Below are 26,794 nucleotides of genomic sequence, written 5' to 3' on the forward strand. Positions count from 1 at the left end.
GTTCTTGACATTAAAAAGGTACAAAAGGTACTCAATCAGTATTTGCTAAGTGAATAAGTGAAGGCTTATGTAATCCACGTGAACTGGGAAGTACATATCAGCTAAGGAAGGCACTAGAGTGATTTTCACATACCTCTGAATTTGCTGTAGCTAGGAGATACAGAAACAGGAAGCCAAATAGATTCAGGGTTTGTTTTGTTTCCTGGGAGAAATACTACCTAGAAACTGGTCCTTTTTACTACCCAGTTCACAGTATTTCCTGAGATTAATAATGATATCTTGCATTTGGGTGATGCTTCAAAATTTTTTCTTAAAGGTCTGTGTCAGAGATTAGCTCACTTGACTCTCTATTTTACAATAAGGAAACTAAAGCTCAGAGAGGCAAAAGCTTGCCCAATGTATCACATTCAGGAAATGGGACCTCACAGAAGAGTACCCAGGCTTTCTAATTTCGTAAGCCCTCTCATCACACAGAGAAGATGGCAGATCTACACCACTGAAAGGACAAAAGACAAGAGAATGGTGGGTATGTGTGTGTGGGGGGGGGGGGGGGAGGGGGGGGGGGATGCAGAGTGTAATGTCTCCGTGTAGACCAAGATCAGATGACAAGAACAGACAGATTGTTAGAGCTGAAGGAGAACATGGCCATTTACAATGACCTACATTTATTGTTCAATATTCAAAACATGTTTTAAAAGCTTCAGATGATGTCTAAAGTATATTTCACAGTGTTCATGTACGCCTTAAATGCCACACAATTTAGACTTTGTCAGGGGATTTATTCTTATTTTTCCTGTTTCTTATCATGTAACTATAACTCGTTTAGAAAATAAGGTCAATGCTGAAAATTTGCCATTGTTTTTCAATAGTTCTCAGCTCTCTAGCTATGAATTCTTAACATTAGATAGCAATTTTTGCTCTTTGTTATGGTGTATTTATCAGATATTTATTTCTGGAATACACAGCTGTTAACTGCAAGACCATTCTTTTAAGTGTCAACCTTCAATCATTTAGCCACTTCATTTCTATTTTTTTCCCCTAGCAGCTGTTCTATTGATTGTCTAGAAATTGTCCCTTCTATGTTTAAAGTTAAAACAGGAAGTGCAAAATAAAAAGGTTATATGTAAAAAAAAGGATTGTGAAATCATAAGAACCTAAGCCCTGTCCTCCAAGAAGCTGACATGTATACGCCCTGTAAACACACACACACACTTGGAATGCATATATACACACTTAATTAATTTTGGCCTTATTGAAATAATTCAGGAAAAATATCAAAGACATTAAGTGCATACTACTTCCTTGTTACTTTGCTAAATGCTGAAACACAGTTTCAGGAAGTGGGTATATTATTATTATCCTCATTTTACAGTTGAGGGAACTGAAGGTCAGGGAAGTTACTCTTCTAAATCTAAAGCTTATGCAGAGAGGCAAAAGACCCAGAACAGCCCACACAATATATTGGAAGACTGACACTGCTCGACTTCAAAACTTACTATAAAGTCACAGTAATCAAGACAGTGTGGTATTGGCAAAAGAATAGACAAATAGATCAATAGAACAGAATAGAGAGTTGAGAAACTGATCCCAAAAAATATAATCAACTGATCTTGGACAATGGAGCAAAGGCAATATAATGGCGAAAAGATAGTCTTTTTGACATATGGTGCTGGAGCAACTGGACTTCCACATGAAAAAAATGAATCTAGACACAGACCCCACATCCTTCACAAAATTTAACTCAAAATGGACCACATACCTAGATATAAAATGCAAAACTATAAAACTCCTAGAAGATAATGTAGGAGAAAACCTAGATGACGTTGGGTATGGTGATAACTTTTTAGTTACAACAGAAATGGCATGAGCTATGAAGGAAATAATGGATAAGCTGGACTTCACCAAAATCAAAAACTTCTGCTCTGTGAAACATAATGTCAAGAGAATAAGACAGGGGCTGGCCCCATGGCTGAGTGGTTAAGTTCACACTCTCTTCTTCAGTGGCCCAGGGTTTTGCTGATTTGGATCCTGGGCGCAGACCTAGCACCGCTCATCAAGCATGTTGAGGTGGCGTCCCACATAGCAGAGCTAGAAGGCCCTACAGCTAGAATATACAACTATGTACTGGGGAGCTTTGGGGAGAAGAAAAAGAAGAAGAAGAAAAAAAGATGATTGGCAACAGATGTTAGCTCAGGCCAATCTTAAAAAAAGAAAAAGGATAACAGCCCTATAAATTAGGTATTATAAAAAAAGAGAGAGAGAATAAGACAAGCCACAGACTGGGAGAAAATATTTGCAAAAGACACATTTGATAAGAGACTGTTATCTAAAATATACAAAGAACGGGGCCTGGTCCCGTGGCTGAGTGGTTAAGTTCCCGCGCTCCGCTGCAGGCGGCCCAGTGTTTCGTTGGTTCGAATCCTGGGCGCGGACATGGCACTGCTCATCAAACCATGCTGAGGCAGTGTCCCACATGCCACAACTAGAAGGACCCACAACGAAGAATATACAACTATGTACCGGGGGCTTTGGGGAGAAAAAGGAAAAAAAAAAAGAAAGAAACGTGGCCTTGTTAAAAAGGGTAAAACATATGTTTAAAAAAAATATATACAAAGAACATTTAAAACTCAACAATAAGAAAGCAACCAGATTGAGAAATGGACCAAAGAGCTTAATAGACGCCTCACCAAAGAAGATGTACAGATGGCAAATAAGCATATGAAAAGATGCTCCACATCATGTCATCAGGGAAATGCAAATTAAAACAACAAGATACCACTACACATCTATTAGAGTGGCCAAAATCTGGAACACTGACAACACCAAATACTGGGAAGGATGTGGAGCAACAGGAATGCTCATTTGTTGCTAGTGGGAATGGAAAATGGTACAGCCACTTTGAAAGACAGTTTGGCGGTTTCTCACAAAACTAAACATAACTCTTGTCGTACAATCCAGCAATCAGGCTCCTTGGTATTTACCCAAAGGAGTTGAAAACTTAAGTCCCCATGAAAACCTGCACACAGATGTTTATAGCAGCTTTATTCAAAATTGCCCAAACTTGGAAGCAAAGAAGATGTCCTTCAGTAGGTGAATGGATATATAAACAGTGGCACATCCAGACAATGGAACATTATTCAGTGTTAAAAAGAAATAAGCTATCACTCTATCAAAAGACATGGATAAACCTTAAATGCATCTTACTGAGTGAAAGAAGCCGATCAGAAAGGGCTCCATGCTATGTTATTCCAACTGGATGACATTCCAGATAAGACATAGAGACAATAAAAAATCACTGGTTGTAGGGGAGTGGAAGATAAGGAGGGATAAATAAGCAGAGCAAAGAGGATTTTTAGGGCAGTGAAACAATTCCGTATTATACTGTAATGATTGATACATGCCATTATATGTTTGTCCAAACCCATAGAATGTACAACACCAACAGCAAACCACATTGTAAACTACGGACTTTGAGTGATAACGGTGTGTCAATGTAGGTTCATCCATTGTAACAAATGCACCACTCTGGTGGAGGATATTGATATTGTGGGAGGCTATGCATGTGTGGGGGCAGGGATATATGGAAAATCTGTTCCTTCCTCTCAATTTTGCTGTGAACCTAAAATTGCACTAAAAACATAAAGTCTTAATAAATTAAAAAAAGAGGTCTGTGATTGGGGTCAACATAACAGTTGTGTTTGGCACTTATGAGTAAAAATGAAATGCTACCTGGGGGACATTGTCTGAGCTGTCATTATACAGAAGGAGGGTAAACTAATAGTATTCCAGCCTTCTGGACCATGAGTTAGTTCAGAAACTGTGCTGAGACCTGTATATTCAGCCTCGGTATAGGCACATTCGTCAGCAGGCTGACTATATTGTCCTCGGAATGATCCAAGAGAGCCCCTAGTACACACTGGTCATACCGCAGTGCATTTGTTTTGCCTCCACTTATTTGATTCAGGTTCAAGATAGATTATCTGCCTGATTTGATTTATATGTTTGTCTTTGTCATGAAATTGTTAAGTGCTCAAGGTCAGGAACCATGTCTTATTCAAGTTTGTCAATCTCTATTTGGTGAAGGAAAGAAAGAATTATTCTGCTCAAAGATAAGAAAATTCACTTGGACTCACACATCCCAATCTTAAAAGAAGTCAGGTTACCTGACTATTTACAAAAAGTGGCAGTTAACCCCCACTTCACAAGCTTGCAGATATGAAGTTAGCCACAAAGTCTCAATGTGTATACGGCCATTGTGGGATTTCATGGTGACAGGAAAATCAATCTCATGAAACATTCTCTCCATGATAGCAATGGCAACTCTATTCTCTTCCTGTTGCTTATCTGGATGTGTGTTATTGACTGTGTGGAGGTGGAAGGCTAGAAGCAGCTGTTTACATGGTGTTATACGAGAAATTCTTAAAGATTCTCTGCCCCAAATTATTTCCACTCTTTTCTATGCTTTTATGCTTTCAAATTCTACATGTTTAATACTAAGAGAGGCTCTAATTGAGTATAGAATAAAAATATCAAGTGATCTGTCTAGAAACTGACAATTAACTTGTCCACGATGCCCTTCTTTTCTCCCTGCTTCCTATGCTTTCCTTTTCGAGCTGCACACCCAGTCAGGAAAGACAGACTTCCTAGATTGAAGAGGGTTCCCTAGCAATGGGAAGACCTGGGTTTCTCTGCCAAAAACTCCAAACAAACTCAAGATCCATTTAGGGGCACAACATAGTTAAATCCTTAATGGTGAAGACCTGCTCAACAGAGCAGATCTAAGTACAGTGACAGCCCTGGGGAGCAGTGTGCTAGCACAAAGACGTCGGATGTCTTTGGAATAAAGAAAAGTGGATAGGTATGCTTCCTTCCAGTTTCCTACTCTTTGGAAACTGTAGCTATTCTATTTTCTTCTTTTAAATAATTAATTCTGGGATTTGCGGACAGATGATCTTACCCAAAGTTATTCTTTTTTAAAAAAAAATTTTAAACTTTATTTTATTGAGGTAACATGGGTTTATAATACTATATAAATTTCAGGTATACATATTATATTTTGATTTCTGTGTAGATTACACCATGTTCACCACCCAAAGAGTAGTTACCATCATCACCACACACATGTGCCTAGTCACCCCTTTCGCCCTTCTCCCTTCCCCTCTGATAACTACCAATCTAGTCTCTGTATCTATGTGTTTCTTTGTTGTTGTTGTTTTTATCTTCTATTTGTGAATCAAATCATACAGTATTTGATTTTCCCCATCTGACTTATTTCACTTAGCATAACACCCTCAGGGCACATCCGTGTTGTCACAAACGGCAAGATTTCATTTTTTTCATAGCTGAGTATTCCATTGTGTATATATCCCACATCTTCTTTATCCATTCGTCCCTTGATGGGCACTTAGGTTGCTTCCAAGTCTTGGCTATTGTGAATAATGCAGCAATGAACATAGGGGTGGATATATCTTTACACATTCATGTTTTCATGTTCTTTGGATAAATACCCAGTAGTGGGATAGCTGAATCTTATGGTAGTTCTATTCTTAATTTTTTGAGGAATCTTCATACTGTTTTCCATGGTGGCTGCACAAGTTTGCACTCCCACCAGCAGTGTATGAGAGTTCCCTTTTCTCCACATCCTCTCCAATACTTATTATTTCCTGTCTTGTTATTTATAGCCATTCTGATGGGTGTGAGATGATATCTCATTGCAGTTTTGATTTGCATTTCCCTAATAATTAGTGATGTTGAACATCTTTTCATGTACCTTTGGCCATCTGTATATCTTCTTTGGAAAAATGTCTGTTCAGATCTTTTGTCCATTTTTTAATTGGCTTGTTTGTTTTTTTGTTGTTGAGATGTATGAGTTCATTGTGTATTTTGGATATTGACCCCTTATGTTATCCAAATTTCAATCCAAAAAGTTTCTCATAGGGCGAAGCAATTTCTGCAATTGACCAAAAAGTTCAAGCCATAAAAATCCAAAGAATATTTTCTTTAGAATCTCAAGAACATACAGAAATCTCAGCAGAGATACTGTTGTACCATCTTCGTTATAATAAACAACACAATTCAAAGCTTTTGTATTTTATTCATCCTAAATTTTAAGAAGAAATAATCTGAAGAGCTAGTGACATAAACGGATCTTCTAGGAAGAAAGGAAGCATGTATCCCCAGTTTTCAACTATGTAGTGAACATTCATGAACATGAACCATGAAAGAAGATGAGCAAAGCTTTGGGCAATTAAAATGCTACCAGTTACAGCACAAAAGGGATAAGAAGCACACTTTTCTCTTCAATCAATTGCCTTTTAATTATTAGGAAAATAGAACATTTCATTGAACATCTGTCAGTACTATTTTGAGTAGTTCTTTAGAATATTTTTACATTTAATTAGGGTTTCTTTTCATATTACCCTGAATACTATTCACTGGGGTAAAGACACGTAAGAAGACTAAACACATTAATCAATACGTAGGAAAATTCAACATGTAAGTGGAGCCTACCTATGGCATAAACTAATTTAAAAACCAACAAGCTTTGGAATGTATCCATTAATAAAACAAACGCAAAATTTAGTCTTTCAGCAAAAACTCAGGTTTGCCACGCTCTGAGCAAATACAATAAATGAACATAAGAAATACAAAAAATATATAATATATAAGCCAGGGATTATTTTACAAAAGAAGTTTTTATTTTAAGAAAATGTTTTTACAGGAAGAATTTCACTTATATATTTAATATATGACTTGATTTATGAATATTTTATGTATTCCTACCTCTAAAGGATGCTAGGAGTTGATCAAAGTGAGCTAGTCTTGTGTTGAGCCAGGATACAGACGTATAAAAAGTTCTTGAGGGGGCGGCCCTGTGGCACAGCGGTTAAGTTCACACGCTCCGCTTCTCAGCCGCCCGGGGTTCCCTGGTTTGGATCCTGGGTGTGGACATGGCACCACTTGGCACGCCATGCTGTGGTGGCTGTCCCACATATAAAGTGGAGGAAGATGGATACAGACGTTAGCTCAGGGCCAGGCTTCCTCAGCAAAAAGAGGAGGACTGGCAGTAGCTCAGCGCTAATCTTCCTCAAAAGAAAAAAAAATTCTTGAATGACACTCAGAAATATTTTGATCCTACATGTGTCTATTTCTTTCCTTTCAGTGGGGGTGATAATAGCAGGAAAGAAAAAAAAAGCCTGTCAAAAGGACTGTTTTTCCAAATATGCCATATAAATCATTCAGATAAGCCACTTTTCTGATGAAAGACTGCAGGTCAATTTTAAGTATAAGAGAATAAGCCACACGGCCAAGTATTACACGGTATTGGACATTATACTTCTCACTACCATTCTGTTTCATTTTAAATTATTTTTCTGTACTTTTTGCTAGCCTTACCCCTCCTTTTTTTTGGTCTCCACTATATCTGTCTCTTTGTCTTCTATCTTATTTCTTCCTCTTCTTTCATTCCTTGCTGCGTATGCCTTATGTCTGCAATGGTACCCAGTGACATTTCCAACATTGCATTGTTCTCTGTTAGTATATATTATTATATTTGGGTATGAGTAAATTGGTATAATAGGTATATCAGAGTATAGCAAGATGGCCTATGGAACTGCCAGGCTATCCAGTCAGTGGGTACATTGAGAGCCTTACTGGGAGGGCTTTCTCTATGAAACAGGAAACTGCATCCATATTTTGACTTCCTTGTATTTATTTGCCCTCAAAGAAATTTCTCAGAGCTTGACTTTACTTTCAGAGGATCAATCTGAACACTGATTTCAAATTTTGAAAAATAAGCCCTTCTGATATTTCTTAGCAAGACAAATGAGTAATTACTAATAAAGCGGAAAAGGTAGATCAAGCAGTTCACATGACTTCTAGTTATATTTATCTACAACATACTAGAGAATTTGGTTTGGTAAATACATAAACAAATGAAAACACTGTGAAGCAGTATTTAAAGTAGAATAGGATTGCAAAATAAAGGAAAAATGCAGTGTTCTAGAGTAAATGGGTCTTCAAATAGTGCTTATTATTTTTCCTCAAAATAATCTGTGTCACTACTTAGCAGACATAGCCACGGTTAATTTTTTTCTTGTCTGCTGTGTTACTATCCATGTCATTTGAGTCAAAGAACGAGGCATGTATGAACAAAATTGGTGAGTGGGAGTAACAAAATGTATGAAGGCCATAAATTTGCAGATTCCAGTCTCCAGATTCTAGCGGTGCCTGCCCCTGGTGATGCCACCACAAAAATAGCATCACATTTTTATGTTGAGGCCATTTCTCTCAGACACTTTGAAAGTGTAACTAATGCCATAATACCCCACATACTAGTGAGTGAGGTGTCTGAATAGCTATTTACTGAATCATTTGCAGATTTATTTGAATTAGATTTTTAAAAAGTAGATGCAGGAGCCGGCCCAGTGGCCAAGTAGTTAAGTTTGTGCGCTCTGCTTTGGCGGCCCAGGGTTTCACCGGTTCAAATCCTGGGCGTGGACATGGTACCGCTCATCAAGCCATGCTGAGGCGGCGGCCCACATGCCACAACTAGAAGGACCCACAACTAAAAAATATATAACTTTGTACCAGGGGGCTTTGGGAGAAAAAAGGAAAAAATAAAAAATCTTTAAAAAATAAAAAGTAGATGCAGAATATTAATAATGAAAGTTATATCACTTATTTACAAATCAATAGATCCCAATATAGAGGTAAAGCAATAAACAAGGTTAATTTTTAAAAACCTGAGTGGAGACATATAGAAAATGTTATATAGCTATATTTTCTTTTACTTTAACCAATTTCTTAAACAAATCAATGTTTGACTCTTCCTGTGGCTCTCTCATGAGTCAGTTGCCTGAGATCTCAAAGTCTCAGTTTCTTGCTCACCCTGATTTTTTTTCTAGTTGGTTAAGGTTACACTATCTTAACTGAGTTACAAATGTCTATATAAAAAGACTGTGGATAACCTTACACTGTTCACAGTCTGCCTCGTATTGCTGTAATTTTCCTTTACATTTTCTATTCATTTACTAATCCAAACTTTGGGAGATAGAGTGTGTACCTGTGGATTTACTTATATCTTGAGAAAACGTGATTTGTCCAGGTGACTTCAAGTCTAATCACAACACCCTCTTGCTTGTCAACAAAGGAGCTGCATCCTCGCTGCCAGGACTCTAAAGTTGTTCCCCTTTGCAGAGTCCAAGAGAAGGGAGCTCAGTCCAAATGCTTCTATTTACTCATCAGTAATCTGACAGTCTAAGTCATTAAGGACACACGACTTGTTAGAAACCCAAGGGAAACCAAAGCCTCAGGCTTCTAGTTCCAGTTCAGTGTCTTGCCCCTTCTACTGTAGCTGATTTACTCGAATATATGTCATGTTTACCGCACTTAGAGTATAGATGTGTATGCTACTAGAGGAATTTTCAGACAAAATCAAATTCACACCCAATTGTTTTTTAGTATCATAAGTAGCAATAGCAATTGAGCTTATAAAGAAGCACTTCACAATATTCTCTTATAGCTGCTTTTTCTTTTCATAGAAGGGAAAGATTCTATTAGATGATTTCTCTTGTTCCTTCCAGCTTTAATATCCTCTGAATCCATGAATTGTCCCAGTACACATTGGGATGCAGCAAATGGCAAGAGGGATGTCTTTTTAAATTTAAAATGTTGTTATAAATTCCTTTAGTGCACGTTTACTGCTGAAAACATAGAATAAGAATAACCATCACATCTGAAATGAACATTTATTCTCCCTTTAATGTTGCTACATCTCATGCTTTCTTGCCCTCACTATTTTCCCATCTTATTCCCCATCAATCCATGTAATGCACTCTGTTCATAAACGCAGTGTGGTGGAATTGAAAGAGCGCAGGCTTTGACATAAGATAGAAATAGTATTTGAATCCAGGCTGTGCAACTTTGAACTATATACTTAATCTTTCTTTGAGTTTCAGTTTCTTCCACTGTAATAGAGGGATACTAGTATAAAACTGTGGAGGTAGTTATGGAGATCAGTGACCATAGATGGAATATGCTCAGTACAATGTTGGGATGATAATAAAGATAATGATAAGGTTCTTATTATCATTGCAAAACAAGTATTCTGCAAACTTGATGGGGGCGGGGGTAGGAGGAGGCAGAAGACCCAACTTTGTGCCCTTAAACATTTTATTGTAAACTCACTTTTCTCTTTGCTCTTGAATTACTCCGCTCTGCCCAAGTGCAAGGGACAAATATAATTCACTGTTATTTAAAAAATTCGTTTAAAGCACACTTCTACTTTGGTGGCCTCTAACGTTACTGCTTACAAGTCCATTACAATGATGTCCGCCTGAATAATTGAAATATCTTAAGGCATTTTTTTCATTTTGCTCTGTTTCTTGTAGCTTATATTATAAATGAGTCCTCATAGGTTTCAGATGAAAGTGTGATGAGGTAAATGTTGGATTTAGTTAGTAATGTTTAATTGTGGTTAGTTAAAATGAAGACCTAATATTGAGATGTACCAAGTAGGAAGAAGAAAAGAGATGGAATAGAAAATAAATTATGAAAGAAAAGTGAATCTAAGCCAGTGAACAGTATGCCTAATAGTTGTGAACTGAAAACAGGTGGAGGGAAGGAAAGGAATATAAAAATGGTGAAATACTTGAAGATAAAAATGTCTCCTAAAAAAAAATATATTAATTGGTTTTTCATGGCTCCTGTTTTCTAAGATTAAGGTGACTGCACTGAATGCGTTTTTAAGAAACTTATTTTACTGGCAATAAAAGTAATTTATGTTCATTGTAAAAATTTCAGAATACATGGGGAAGCAAAGGGGAGAAAAATAAACTACCCAAGATAACTACTGTTAACTTTCAGTATCTTTCCATCTGTTCTTTTTTCTACCCATAATGCATATATAATCGTATTTCTTACAAAATGTGAATGTTAGGATACGAACAGCTTAAAAATTTTTTACTATGGATCTTTTTTGATATATCAAAGAGTAGAAAAACTGTGTAATGACTCTCCCTGTGCCATCGACAGTTATCAAGACATGGCCATCTTGTTTTATCTCTACCTTCTCCTATCCCTCCAGTCTAGAATTATGTTAAAGCAAATCCAGATGACCTTTCATTTCATCCATAAACACTTCAATATTTACCTCTAAAATAGAAGAAGTCTTTCACAAAACAAACCACAGTATCAATATCAATCATTAACAAATTATCAATAATTTCTTCATATTGTCAAAGAGCCATATTATGTTTTTATCTATTCATTTTTTTTTAAATCTGGCTTCTCTTAGACAATATCATGGTTGTCTTTTATTTACTTATTTTTTATTTATTTATTTTTTTGAGGAAGATTAGCCCTGAGCTAACATTCGCCACCAATCCTCTTTTTGCTAAGGAAGACTGGCCCTGAGCTAACATCCATGCCCATCTTCCCCTACTTTATATGTGGGATGTCTGCCACAGCAGTGGTGCACAGGTTCATACCCAGGATCCAAACCAGCAAACCCCAGGCTGCCAAAGCGGAACACGTGAACTTAACCAATGTGCCACCAGGCTGGCCCCATGGCTGTCTTTTATATTCAGTACAAGAGTCTATTGCATAGAAAAGCTGAAGCAACTTATATTGACAAGAAAGTATACTAGTGCTAATTTTCCTAAATTTTATCCCAAATTGGATTTTATTCTCTTTTAAAGCATTGTCAACTTGTTAGATTAAAAAAAATAAATATTTTTTCATATGTTTAATGTCCGCTTATACTTTGTAATTGCTTATTCATGCCTTTTACCTAGTTACTATTGACATGTTTGCTTTTTCTTTTTGATTTGTAAGAGTTCTTCACAAACCTGTGTATGTCCTCAACTTGCTCACGCTCTGGCCAATATTGCTATAATTTTACCTTGTGTTTTCTATTCATTTACTAAGCTACAGTGTAGGAGAGAAACAGTATACACACTGGCTTTATTTATATTGTGGGGAAATGCTGCTTTCACAGGTGCTTCCAAGCCTGGTCACAGAGCCCTCTTCTCTGTTTAATGATGGATATCAACCCTATGTCATACATATTGCAAATATTTTTCTCATCGTCATTTATTTTTCACCTTTATTTACAGTAATTTTTTTCAAACTAAAATTTTCCTATCTCAAGGTGAACATACATAGTACTAATTTTCTCCCTGTATTTTTATCACTTCATTTTTCCATTTTAAAACCTTAACTCAACCTGAAATTAATGTAATATGAAGCATGAAATAGACTATAAATTTACTTTCATCCCAAATTGCCAGCTAATTGTCCCACTGCAATTGAGTAGACCATTTTTTCCCAATGATTCAGTATGCCTTCTTTATCACCTACAATATTTTATATATTGAATAATTTCAAAACATACATTATATGTTTAAAAATGTGTGTGTGTGTGTATGTAAATGTATGTACACACATACACAAAAAACAGAACAGGGAGCTAGGAAATGGGATAATTCATAACAGAGGGGACAAGCGGCAGTCTACGTGGGGTTGATGGAGCATTTCACTGACATAGACGAACTAAAAGGAAACCCTAAATATTTTTAAGGAATAAATAATGAAAAATTGTGTAAATGAAGGAGTAAAACAACACACCTGTGAACTGCACATTTTCGCCATCTCACAGGTTTGCTGAAGACTTGTCAGAGGGCAGAGCTGGCTCTTCCAAGCTTGCCTCCCTGTATATTCCCTATAATACTTTTCACTTATTCAACATTTATTTAGCCCTAGTATGTGCCAGGCATTTTGCTAGGTGCTGGTTATACAAAAAAGAACACAATTTAGTCCATGCCCTTAAGGACTTCATGCTTTGACTGACTGTGCTTTTTATATTATGTTGCAATGATCTGTTTATGGGCCTAAATCTTTCCCTGACTATGACCTTCTGCAGGACAGTGTCCGTGCTTTATTCATATCCTAATCCCTAGTGTTTGGAGTAATTCTTGACACATAGTAACTGCTGATCAACGGATATTTGTTGGATTCTCTGGGAGCAGAATCCCATTATTTCCAGGGTCATTCATACCCAAACGCATCTGCCAAGGGGAAATAAGATAAGCATTCATTGTTGCAAATGAGTGGCTTTTTCTCCCTTGCTCAGGCTTCTTCCAATGTTGCCATACCAGATAACTTTCTTTTTCTCCCACAAATCCACTCTCTCCCCTACTCCACCCTGCCTCTCCCTGCAGGGCTGACATGTTTTCATAACATCAGCGCTCTCCAGCTTCCCAGCCTTCTTCCTGTGAGGTTTTCTCAGGCTGACTCGGTTCCTCCACAGAAAGCCTTTAGTCCTCTCAAGGCAGCCTGCTGTGATACACTCTCCTCTTCTTTTGGCTTCCAGTAACTTCTCCTTTCCTTCATCCCTCCAAGTCTATGGAGGTGGGCGAATGGCGGCTAATAGCCATGGATTCTCGATAATCCTTTGTGGTTCTAATATATGTGCCACGAACTCCTTTTTGAATAATCTCTTTGTAAATAAAACCTCTTCATACTATACTATATTAAGTGTGCCATCTATTTATTTGCTTTCAATATTTTATTTTTATTAATCTTACTGCTTTCCTGGAGGGGATGTGCATGTTGGGGTAGGAGTGGAAGATATGTAGGGGTGAAGTATAGTTGTGCATGTGCAGGAGAGCAATTTTATGTTTGAAAGTATCCAATAGTCTGAGAAGTAGTTCCAAAGACTGAAGAATACTTTGGCAGAAGTGTCAGTGAAAATAAGAGGTAACACTTGAATACCTCTAAAAATAAATGTGCTCAGAAGGTACAGTGATCAGTTGGTGAGTCATGTAATTTATTTATTTTTTAATTTTACCCCAACACTAACTACGCCTATCCTGGAACTCTCGATGGTTTTTTGTTTCTGGACAGGTTGTCCAGAAAAGCTATTTGCCGTTATTATTTCAAGGTGATATTGTCCATCCCAAATAAAGAATTCAATTCTACACATACTAGCTGAGTTACAAAAAATGCTGTCAAACTTGTTAGGAACATAATCTAAAACTTTCAGGAGTAATTATTAAAGGACTCCAAAATGATATAATCACTGATCTAACTTTTATTTTCCTTGATTCTTAAGGTGCATTGAGTTGTGTTCGCTTTATTCAAAAGCATAGACTCCAAGGGAATAAAGTAAATTACGCCTTGTTGCTTTTGGTCACTTGACTCATGATGCTGGTGGATCATTCACTGAGTGCTTGCTACTGTGCTTACCCTTACATTATAGATAAAGAAATATGTAGATGAAAGTCTCCTAGACATTTTTACTTATTTCATTTATTCTTCTATTCAATAAGCTTTTGTGAGAACTAATTAAATAATAAATGTCATGATAGGCACTGAGTAATCATGAATGAATAAGACACATACCCTTTTTCTCAAGGTACTTAAGGGAAGAGTAAAGGGCTGTGAAAAGGAATTTCATTAAAGGTCAAATCCCTTTCCCCTTCTGTTACAAAGATATCGGAAGGACTACTTTCCCTTCATTGTGAGCTTTTGAAAGTGACTGTTATGGGAGTAGCTCCAAGGACATCACAGAGACCGGATCCAAACGTGTGCTTGGTTATTGGTGTTTTTGCTGGGGAGAGCTACTCAGGAATTAACCTCCTCCACATTCTGAGACTTCTCTTTCAGTATTAATATTTTTATAATGTTATCACAGTTGCAAAACTCATCTCTGGTGTAGCAGGTTCAGACAAGATAAACTGCAGGTTTGACTTTTGTTTCTGTGTAGGAAAGATACACATCACAGAAAGCCCTGATGTGTGTGGAGCCAAGGAAGGCATGAGACTTTTTTGGTGGACAAGCTGTTAAAATAACTGCATTAGGTCCTGATGTCACTCTCCCTAACATCTTGTTATTGAAGTAGTTTTTCTGTATATTGAACGTACCTCTTTGAAGCAACAGCACTGTGTTATCGTTCCCCACTGAATAAACTTTAGTAGGGAAGTGTCATGTGCCAGGCAACTAGGAACTCTTGCTTTTAAGTCACCATTTAATTCATGACTTTGCTATTGCTCGTCTCCTTGCATTTCCTCCTGACACTCCATTTCATCAATAATAGATAGGTCTCTAGTCTTAACACGCTTCCTTTTTATGCACGAAAGTTTCTTTGGCTGGCATCTGCCAATATTCCACCCCAGGTGTTTCTATTTAGGGTGATACCATTGTGCGTTGGATAGATATATTTTTAAGCAGCGATAAAGGAGCACTTTAATACATTCTACATTAGGAGGAATATTTAGTTTTTATGCAGTTTTTGAAGACGAAAGAATAGATTTTAAATAATAAACTTTTTAAGCAGTGCATATAGGTTGCTTATTTTCCTCTTTAGATAGAAGAGTGTTGGCACTGTTGGAGAACTATGTCCCCTGTGTCCTGTCACTTATAGTTCTGACAAGGCCCTACAAATGTCTGGGGCTAATCAGGCATGAGTTCAGATGTTCGACAAATAAATAAGTAAATAAATATTAATAAGAAGCAGCCCTGGACTGTGATTGTAAATGAAAGCAAGAAAGTAATGCCGATTCTCAAGAGAAAATGTACTAAGATCTTAAAGATTTAAAATTCCAATGAACAGTTGTTTGTCCGTTTTTGTGAGAAGCAAACGTATCTCCATTTGCCCCTTCATATAAGACAGTCTTATTTTTGGCATGTTGAGAGCTTACATTATTTACAGAATGATTTCAGAGAACATTGGAAAGATTCAATGGCTTTTTATGAAGTCTGTATTATCTTTTCTGTGAAGAACAAGGATGTGCATTAAACTAATTACTCTACTGAAATTGTTTTCTTATTTTATTTTCTATACCCCACCAAATCATTTTCTTATTTAAAATGTTTATGGTGGTCCTGAATGTACAATGTGCACACAAGGGAGCTACAATAAGGTGCAATGGCATGAGAGATAAATGAACGCCTTTCCTCTCAAAGATTTCACAGAAGTGGATCCCTTTCCTTGTCATTCATTATGCTCAAACAGATCCTTACTTGGGTAAGAATGTAAGCAAAATAAAAGGATGACACACTTGCAAAAATCAGTGTAGTTGGGTTTTCTATTTTATTAATGTTAGAAGTGAATAAGTAGAATGTCATGCGTTTGTTAAAAACCTGTTTTTAAATTTAAGAATTTTAAATAATATTAAATATTATCAGTTAAAACCTAAACTTCAGGCAAAAGCACCAGACATATCTTTTTTTTTTAGGACAAGGAGACCAAGCTTGTTTTTTTCTCAATCTGTTTCTGAAATTAACTTGGCTACAGAAATCAAACTGTTTTAAGCTGCTATAAATAATTAATCAAAAGACAATGTTCTGCATTTTTTGAAAGTATACATTTTCTCCAAATATTAATGCTTTCACTCCAGGAGAGTAGTCTTTAAAGAGAGAAGCCAAATGCATCTTTAAAAAGCCAAGACTACGATTTCCTCTTTCTCATTAATGTGCTCTTGGCATTGGAAAAAAGCATCTAATTTTAGATAAGTCCTTACTAATGGCCTTCACTCCTAGCCATCTATATTTTGTTTATATGTCCATGGCCATGGTTATTTGCCATGTAAGTTAGTCTTCTTTACAAAGCTAGACATTTTTTAAGGTGAAAAATATATTTATCTTTGAGAATTTACATTTTGGATTGTGCTCTTAATTTTTCTTATCGGATTGCATTAATTTTACATTTTAAGTAAAAAGTCTTTCATAAATTGGAAAAATATTATTTGGTGATAAATTGAGTAATTTCTGTAATCCAAATGTTCCAGAGTTTACCAGTTAGTCACTAGAAAGTAAGATCATGCTTTCTTTTAATTCCCCAACTATTATAGCTTGTGCCTCTGCCAGCCTAATCCCTGGAAATAAGACTTCTTTACTTCCGAGCGTTTTCCTGGGTCCTGCCTCGCATCTGACCAGGGCAGGTGGCCTCCTCATCACACTGCTGCCTCTGCTGTTGGCCCTGCTCATGAAGCCACTAAACATATGGTCTCAGCTCTCTTGTCCTCCAAGAAAGACAACCACCACTGCTGCCTTTCTGATCTCACGTAAGCCTGACCCTTGCTCTCCTCCATCCAAAAAATGAGATAGACCCCTCCCTAACTTCCCACAGCACAACTAAGACCAGGTTAACATGTTAACTAGACTTTATTAAAGGTTTGGGCACCATGGAAGGAAAGTACAACAAAGGCAGTAACTTACTATTGCTATAAAAGTGGTTATTCTTCAAGTAGACAGGACCTCAGATCTCTTATTGGTCCAGCTTCAGGCTGGCTGACATCTTGCCAGGAATGTCTCAGCATAGCCATGACTCAGAGCCCCTTCCAAATTCCTAGGACCAAAGAGAAGATGCTGTCCACCTCGATCTAAGGCCCTAGGTCCTCATTTCTTGCCTCCCATTGGAGCTCATCCAAGATGGTTGACAATGAGAAGATAAACTCTCTTCAAGGAAAACTCCACACCTAGCCAAGAAGCTGTGATTTTGCTTTAGGAACCATTGAAACTCATAACCCTATAACACCATAACGCAACAGAGTTTTTCTGCCTTAAGTAATACCTCATGTGAATGCAGTCATTCAGGTAAGTGTGTGCCAGCCTTAGCCAGTCTAGCTTCTTTTTAGTAGTAACATGAAGTGGAGGAAGAATTGGGCCTGTAAGACTTTCATACCATCTTCTCTATCCTTGTTTTCCATTTCAAATACTCATAGAGTGAGACAGACGACTCTGCAAATATGCAGTCCTTGATACTTATAGTATGGCTCACATCCAGTTTGTGAACAGAAACATTTTCTTAAAACACATCTGTGAAAGCTCTTCTAAAAAATTTCCCAATTTACATTATTAAACCTTAACTTTCCATTCTGAAGCATTTGCTTTGGAAGTTTTTCATCAAGTTCAGGTTTTTCTTCCAAACAATGATTTGGTACTCTTCTCATTTTTCCCTAGGAACAAAGTAACAGGCTTCCTCAAGGACTCCAGCCAGAATGTAGGACTTTCTCTTAATTTTAAAAGTTTTGTGGAGACTGTAAATAGCAGAGACACCAGTGTGAAGAGGGGGCCACCAAGTTTTAAAAAATCTCAAGTTTTAGAATCCAGAGGATCCTTTAAGAAACTACTCTAAAATTCAATGGCTGCCTTAAAACAACATGATTTATTCTCATGAGTCTCAGTTGGGTGAGGCTGGGCTCCAGAGTCTGGGTTGTGAGCTGCAGGCTGAATGCTGTGTTCAGGCCTGCCACATGTGTCTCATTCTGAGGCCTAGGCTGAGGTTCAGTGGCTACTGAAGCATATTCTTCTCATGGCAGATCCCCTCAGCTCAAAAGCTTACCTCAAGTGCACAAGCACATTTCAAGCTTATACTTGAGCCATGCCCACTAACATCCTATCTGTCAAAGGAAGACATATGGCCAAGCCTAGTGACAAGAGGTGGGGAAGCTCACTTAGCCCTCCCCTCCACAAAGCTGTTACAATTCTATTACAGAATTCTATTACAGAGGAGTGGTAATTATGTCTAGTAGTTCAATTTCCTTTCCTGGACCACCGCAGACTTTGCCTAGTTCTCTAACTACTCTCTCTTGTGTCCAGCCTTGCCCCACATCCTCATCATTTATACCTGGTTTGGTCACTCCTCTGCTTAAATCAATACTTCCATTACATGAAGAATTGAAACTTTTTAGTAAGACCAATGAGTTCATCCCAGTTAGTTCTATAACATGTTTTATTTCCATTAGTCACTCTCTCTCTCTCGCCCCTCACCCTCTAAAGCTTTGCTTCCATCTACCTGTTACTTCTCTGAACATCTAAACTTTTTTAAGGCTTGTGGTTTTATGCATGTTATTTCTTCTTCAGAAATTTACTTTATTTATCAAACAAAGGTTTATTAAATGTCTGTGATGTGCCAGGCACCTGGAAAGATTAGAGGTACGTTGGAGAACAAATTAGAATTTTGGTCCTTCCCTCGGAGAGCTTACGGGAGAGTGAGGGAATGCACCTGCCCAGCCTTTTTGCCACAGTGAACATGGGTCATCTTTTAGGATGCAGATGTGATCACCTATACCTTTCTCTGCTTTCCCCAGAGGGAGTTAAGTTTTTCCTTTTTAATGTTCTCATACCACTTTGCATCAGTGCAGCTAAATAATATTTTGAGATACAAATTAATGCTTTTTTTTCTTTCTGTATTTCCCCCTTTCCCCTCCTCCCTATTCTTTGTCTAAGGATGTTTTGGGGAAAGAAGCCTCCTTGCCTCTCCAAAAAACCACATAAAGCCATCGGGGCCATTTTCCTAGGTGACTGTAGGAGAAATATCAAGATAAAGTGATGTGCAACCAGCAGGGGAGAATCCAGGTGAAAGTGGTGAAGAACATGGGAACCTCTCTCCCAGGTGAAAAGAATTTCCTGGCCTGGGGAAAGAAGGAAGAGAAAGAGATCTGTAGGTCCTGGGAGCAGAGAGGACCTCTACGCTCCTTTCGGCAATGCCCTGAATATGATCAGTAATAGTAACAACAATGACAATAGCAACAGCAATGATAATGAGAGCAGCTGACTGCTACTGAACACTGACTATGTACCAGGAATTGTGCTAAGTACTTTATGTTACATTACCTCAATTTTGTCCTCACAACAACTCTGGGAGGTAGGTAAATATACATATCTCCACTTTACAGATGAAAATCTGAAGCTTAGGAAATGGAAGAACATCTGCCGGAGGTCACACAGATATGGCACGTTCATGATGTGAATCCAAGTGATGCCGAAGTCAGCCTTCTTAATCATTCACAATTCTGCCCCTCTTCAGTGAGGCCTCCAAGACCAGCTGCCTGGGGAACTCAGGCAGAGAAAGCTATCTGCAGCCAGGTAAGAGCTTCTCGTTTCTCCTGCAGGTCACAGAGGTGGTTGAAGGCCCCTGGGCCTGAGGAGTCCTGCAGACAGGACAAACAATAAACAAAGATCAGAGGGCAAGCTCTCCACTCTTCTTTCCTCCCCAATTCCAATGACCCAGGTGAGAGGATGGCGGAGAAGGAACTAAGAGTTACCAAGGGCAAATTTTCTACTGGCCTGGAAGATGTGGACTTGGTATAAAATGTAATTAAGCATAATTACAGAAAATAACAAATATATTTCTTGTGCATACAAATTTGTAAAGGGAGATTTATACCCATTACACAGATTGTCTCTATTTTCACTGTTTTCACTGCATTATAATTAGATTATTTCGTGTAGATTATGAACAACTATAAGTTAGGAAATTTCTGTTGTTTGACTTTGTCATCTATACGTAGCAGAGTGCCAGGCTTATGCTGATTGAATGGATTATTGAAATAATAAGATTTGTCTATTACTCTATTTTTCCCCCAGCAAATTCTGTTCACTTAAAATGTTGAAGTCTTTATTGTGAATATAAAGTCAGTTAACACAAATAACATATCTCAAATGTCCTTGCTCTTAGAGGTATATTTCCCCTGACTTTTTTTTTTTTTTTTTTTTACCTCTTTCTTTATCCTTAAGACAATCTTTTGAGAATACATCAGAGAATGTAACATGAAGACATTTTTGGCAAAATGTTCATTAATCACACTATGTAATTTCTAAGAGCAAAGGGTGCTAACAAACTGTAATGACAATCACTGCAGAATTTATCAAGAAAACAATGGTGATGACCAGAAAGAGGAAATCCATTCTCGGTAGAGGAATGATGCCGGAGAGAACGGCAACAAACGGGCTCAGCAGGAGAAGGCCTTACCACTGTCAAGGGCCAGAAATCCAATCACTGTCACCTGAGAGGAAAATTAGCCAAAGAATCAAGACTCCTCCTAGCATTGAAGCAATGTAACGTAAATCAGAGCTGTTGTCGGTGTGTGTGATGATACAGCGACCCAGTTAGCACGCTGCCCTTCTTAGTCACTTCCTCTTCCTCCACCTCTTTCTGGTTCCTGAGCTTGGGTCCTGTGAGCTCTCCAATTCTGTAGTCCCATTCATCTCAAGTAGAATTTTTTTCTATTGGATAACTACCAATGTTTACAGCTTTTATTTGAATTCATGGAGAACGATTATGTCAGTAACCCAAAGTACCTGCCTAAACTTACAAGTCTGAACTAAAACTGTAAAGCATTTGAGCAAAAGCACAGTTCTCAGGCTCATTCCTTCGTTCACTCACAGACCATCCAGTCTCCGTCTATTGTTTACTATATGTTGGGCTCTGCTCTAGGCGCTGGATTTGCAGATTCGCTGGGAAGACAGACATGTGAATAAATTCTCTGTGCAATATCACGGGCACTAGAACACAGGCCTTCTACAGGTCCAAGAGCACAGAAGGGGGAAGGTAATACAGAAAAGAGGGGAGGACGTTTGAGCTGGATCTGGAGGAGGATAATGAGTTTGTCAACTGGCTCAGGGAGAAAAAGCCACCTTGGGAAAAAGAACAGCATTTTCAAAAACCTAGTATCATGAAAGAGCATTGTGTATTTACGGATTGGGAAGTGATTCCATGTATTAGGGTGGAGTGTGGGAAGAGAAGAGTGGGAGATGAAGCAGGGAAGAAAGCAAGGCTGTGATTGGCTCTGTATGCTGTACTTAACCATTGAGAGATTTTTACAGATTTTACTGATAGGGTTAGTTTTTGATGGAAGCTAGTTATTCTGTTGGCTACTTGGGCACTCTTGTGAATATGCTATTTCTCTTCTCTGATGGCCAAATGATGCTAGTGCCAGGGTGGGGACAGCTGAACCCAGCAGGAGAAAAACTAGATAGGGTGCAGAGCTGGCCAGTTTCTACTATATAGATCCGCACATGATGGTATCCAGGAATGCTCTTGACTGACTTGGATTTGGCATGTGTGTGTGCATGATGATATTTGGGTCTATAATGGGCTGGGGTGGAGGATAAATCCTGGAGCTCACTCAGGTACTAGAAATTCTTAATTACGCTTGTGCTCACGACTATGCCAACAGAGTTGCCCTTCAGGTTCCCTCGAGACATGAGTAATAGGTGTAATATGTGAATGTTTCTCTGACCTACCCCTCCCTCAGTAAATGGGGGAGTATTTTAGTCCAAGAGAAAAAGGGAAACACAGAGGAACTGGTGTGAGAGATAAAATCCTTGAAAAAAAGTCCTTGTTAGTTTTTCTCAAAGGTTTAATCTTTTTTCTCGAAATTAGTCAGCACGGCAGAGTGGTTAAGAGCAAACTTTGGAAGGAGATTATTTTAGGCTCTTATTCTGACTCTATCAATTAACAGCTGTGGGACCTATGGCAAGTCAGGCAGCATCTCTTAACCTAATTTCTCACCTGTAAACTGGGCAAAATAACACCTATGTGCAGAGTAGTAAGAATCAAATGAAGAAATGAGTGGAAGGTACTTAGCATAATACCCATCACGTGGTAATCGTGGACTCCATTAGTCTTTGTGAGAGATTTCCTATCAAGCATCTTTTTGGATCTGATGGTACCAGCTTTGCTTTGTAAATAAACTTTTTCTTGCCTGTTTCCATGTGTAATATGCCCTGTTCATATGTGACATCATCAACCTTTGGCCCTCCTCTCTCTTCTAATGGTTGCTGTAAGGAACCACAAGACTCTGTTCTCCTTTCTGGGCAGCTCCTCTGTCCCACTTTTTGTTTCCATTTTGACACCTTCGTGCCTGCCTCTAGACAGTTCTGGTTCATCAATAATCACGTCTAAGCAGTATTTTTTGACCTGTGAAATAACACGGTAATAATTAATATGACTCTATATTTTGTGTTTCCTCCTAAGAACTGAGATCTTCTCTCATTCTTTTCAAGTTGACTCCTGAGTCAAGAACATTAGAAAACTGGAAACAAAGTCTCCAGATACAGGGTAGCAACTAGGCTTAAATACTTAATCATCATACGGCCAATTATTATTATTATTTTTTTTTTTTGCTGAGGAAGATTAGCCCTGAGCTAATATCTGTGCCAATCTTCCTCTATTTTGTATGTGGGTCACCTCCACAGCATGGCTTAACAAGTGGTGTAGGTCTGCACCTGGGATCCAAACCTGAGAACCTGGGCCACTGAAGCAGATTGTGCAGAACTTCACCACTACACCATGGGGCTGGCCCCCAAATATTATTTCTGACACTAGAAAGTTTGACATTAGAATGATAAGATTGGAAATACTTGGCTTGTTATATCTCAATAAAGATTATTTGCATTCAAACTTGCAATCAGGAATTACCTTTAATTCTTTAGGCTTTTTCCAAATATCCAAGAAAAAGCTACCACTTGCCAAAGATAAGTTTTGCATAATTATAATTTAGCGTAGAGAAGATGGGATTTTGAATTAGAAACCTAGGTTAAAGGATCATGCGTACTCTGGCATCATTTTTGGTTAACTATTAACTTGTCTCTCAGTTCTTCCATCTAAAATGGAATCAACAAATCTTCACTATCTTTTGTTTATAGGAAAGTAGTAAAGCTGAATAAAGTACTATACATATGAAAGCATTCTGACTCCTTGGAGGAAAGCTATTATTTAAATTCGAGGTATTATTACTGGCAATGATAAGAACAGCAGGAATATGCAGACCGCTTAGTTTATCCCTTGACCTTCTATGAGCTTCGGTAGGCAGCTTTGGGGGTTCCTGTACATTTCATTGTCACAGGCATAAAGCTGACAGGAGAGCCTCAGTTACATGATGGAGGTGGAAAAGGTTATGCTATTACATGGGGACAGCATGGACAATGTCATGTGGAATATGCTGTAGATAAAGATTTAGAAAACCAGTTTAACTTCTTGTTGCCATCTTTGAGGTCTCAGCGTTATTCATAACAGGACTACCAGAGTGTAGAATGTGAGGCCTTTTCTACCTCAATTAAAAATAGGAAACTTAGTGTAAGATGTGTGTGTGGGCAGAATGAATAGTAAGAACTGGCAGGGCCTGTTCCACCCTTCCTTCCTTCGTAATCTGATCTATAGTATCTTTTCTATTGTTTTCCGGCACAAATCTCTATTCTTTGTATCTCATAGTGTCTTAATATTCTGGACTTTCAGTGCCTTTATAACAAGTCATTTAGGTTTTAATTTTCTCATGACTCAGTTCAGTAAATATCCCGATGAGTATAAATATCTTTAGCTTTGTGTTGAAATCTTTGTTTTGCTTTGTAAGCCCAATATTATCTTGTAGCAGGTGCAGATTCTGTGTTTTCTGAGTTCTTAACAAACATAAATCCCCAGTGGAGATATTTTTCATTCCCTGAATGCCTTTGTTCTGATAATGATGCTTATAAAACACAGACAGATCCTTCCTAGATTCCACCGCTAAGCATATATTTCAAGAAAAGCCAGTGTTCATCAGGAAGTGGGGAACTGCCTACGGGTTTTTGGAGATACATGCGTACATCTTTGAGTAAGTTTGATCGAGATAAAAGCCACTTTATTTATTGCAACCCTCTGGCTTCAGTGCGGTTCACAGAAAGTGTGTCACACCGTGAAACTGTTCATGTCCCTTTCTGTGCTCCTAGAGTCATTTAGTTGTTAAAACATAATTTAAAATGATAATTGCTAGAAATGGGATTGTCAGGGAAGCGTTCCAGGGTAGCTTTGAGAATAAATACAGAACAATTATAAGCACACTTTTTAAAACCAGTTTCCCAGACTCTACTTAAGAGATATCCAGGTGAGGGAAAAAATGAAACCAGTATTTTTTCCCATTCACGTAGTCTGCATCATAATTTTCCAGAAGCAAGCGTCTGTTTGCAAATAACAGAATGGTGCCCTGATGCCTCTCTCTCTGTGTTGTTGATGGAAGTAATGATACGGGTGTGGAATCTCAGAGGCTAATGCTTGTTATGTTAATAAGATCACCTCTAATATACCTTGCAAATTGCTAGACACAGTGACAGATTCTGCCTTTACAACTTTCTCTTGAAGGTTTAGAAAGTTGCCTACCCACCTTAAAGTAAATATAAGCGTAATAAGCTCCTACCAACTATTCAGGAGAAGCTTGTTGGGACTCTCAGACTCATGGGGCCGATCTTTAAAGGAGTAGATGGATGCTTCTATCTCTATCTCCATTCTGATCTTGCTCCAGAGCTGGCAGCTCACATTTCCCACTGCTGGTAGCCATTTTCTTGTGAATGCCTCTTTGTTGCCTAAAACGCTACATGGCTAAAGCTAAACTCTAAACTTGTTCATGTGTTTATTCTTTACTTCACTTAGTCGATTGACAAAATCTCTCAAATGTTTTTTCCCTCGCTTCCTTCCTCTCTGTCCCCCTTCCTCTCTCCCTCCCTCCTTCCTTCCTTTTATCCATCTGTGCATTTATCCAAGCAGTATATATTAAGAGTACCCTCTATGTGGATCCCTGCAGCTATACAGACATCAACGAGGCAACCACATGATTTTCTGTCTTCCTTCTTTGCTGATAGAACTATTTAAGGGTCTTCTATCTAAATCTTTATTTTCAGTTTCCCTTATCTTTTTCTCGTCATTTTTCTACCAACTTCCTATCCATCCACATTGTCACCAAATTAGTCTTTTGAAAAACTTTTCTTTGAATACATCACTCTGTGTTTAAAAAGGCCTTTATTGGTTTTTATTTTCTGCAGGAAAATGGAAGTGGTTTGGGGCTGGGGGTGGGTGTGGGGAGAAGCACTTCTTTCCTCCTCACTCTCCTCATGCCGTGCCTGCTGTGTCTTTCCAGTGGATGGCCTCTTCACCGACTTCATCAACTCCCCACCCCAGTAGCACTGACGTGTTCACTCCCTTCTGAATAAGCTGTGTGCCTTCCTAGTGCTACGCCTGGCTCATCTTTTTCTAAATCACCCCCCTCGCTATCCTACCAGTACAAATTCTGCCTTATCCTTCAAGATTCAATTCAACCTTGATCCACAAGGCCAGGGATTGACATATTTTTTTTGTGAAGGCCTGGATAGTAAATATTTCAGGCTTCTGGGCCATACAACCTCTGTAGCAACCGTTAAACACTGTTATAACATGAATGGAGACATAGAGAAAATGTAAAGAAATGAGTGGGGCTGTGTTCCAATAGAACCCTGTGGACATTGAAATGCTACTTTCAAACAATTTTCAAGTGTCATAATATATTACTCTTCTTTAGAATTTCATCCAACTGTTTAGAAATATAAAAAAGCCATTTAGCTCATGGGCCACATAAAAAAGGCGGCAGGTGGACTTGGCCTGTGGGCTGCAGTTTGCAGTCTCCTGTTCTGGCAGAAGATTCTCTCATGTAATTCCTCGTGGTAAACCGTCTGAATCAGGCACTTGGTGTGCAGGGGACATTTTATATACTGACCCGCACTGCATTTAAGTTCATGTTTATCAGCTTTACTCGGACCAGAATCCATGGAGGCAGGGTCTTTATTTCATAAATTTTCCTGTTTCCTCAGCTTTCATGTAATTAGTGCTCCATGAAACTATGATGCTGTGAGTGATTCAAGCAAGCTCTGTCAGATGAGTCTTTCTGCCTCTGTGTTTAAGTCAAAGTAAATAAGAACATTTTTTTACCAGATAATTTGTTGCAGAATTATCATCTCTTTCTTTGTATGTGTTCATGTGTGAATTTAAAATGCAGCTTCTTGTAAATTAGAGAAATACGTATGACATACACTTATTTTTTTATTTATAATCAGTATAGCGTTAATATGGAAATATTTGCTCCTGTGGCAAATAAAATAAATTAGGAAAACAACATGACGAAATTAGGATAGCAGAAATGGGAGCTTCCAAAATGCATTTTTAGAAGCAGGACAGTGAAGGTGTCTTCCCTTAAGACCTCTTAGGCTGCCAGGAAACCAGCAT

The 26,794-nt window shown here is 38.1% G+C and overlaps 1 long non-coding RNA gene across 3 annotated transcripts; it reads left to right on the forward strand.

Annotated features, from left to right (window-relative positions):
• Positions 1 to 277: 277 nt before the first annotated feature.
• LOC124241661 (uncharacterized) lies at positions 278 to 20,484 on the forward strand. 3 transcript variants are annotated; one of them, XR_006889283.1, is made up of 5 exons: positions 278 to 522; positions 16,854 to 17,066; positions 17,355 to 17,598; positions 19,234 to 19,601; positions 19,683 to 20,484. It is a non-coding gene; the product is annotated as an uncharacterized LOC124241661 (long non-coding RNA). The 3 variants fall into 3 exon arrangements; XR_006889281.1 differs by having other exon boundaries at positions 19,234 to 20,484; XR_006889282.1 differs by lacking the exon at positions 17,355 to 17,598 and having other exon boundaries at positions 19,234 to 20,484.
• The last annotated feature ends 6,310 nt before the right edge of the window (positions 20,485 to 26,794 follow it).

The sequence above is a fragment of the Equus quagga genome, chromosome 7 (genome assembly GCF_021613505.1).
Source record: "Equus quagga isolate Etosha38 chromosome 7, UCLA_HA_Equagga_1.0, whole genome shotgun sequence".
Classification (NCBI taxonomy): Eukaryota; Metazoa; Chordata; class Mammalia; order Perissodactyla; family Equidae; genus Equus; species Equus quagga.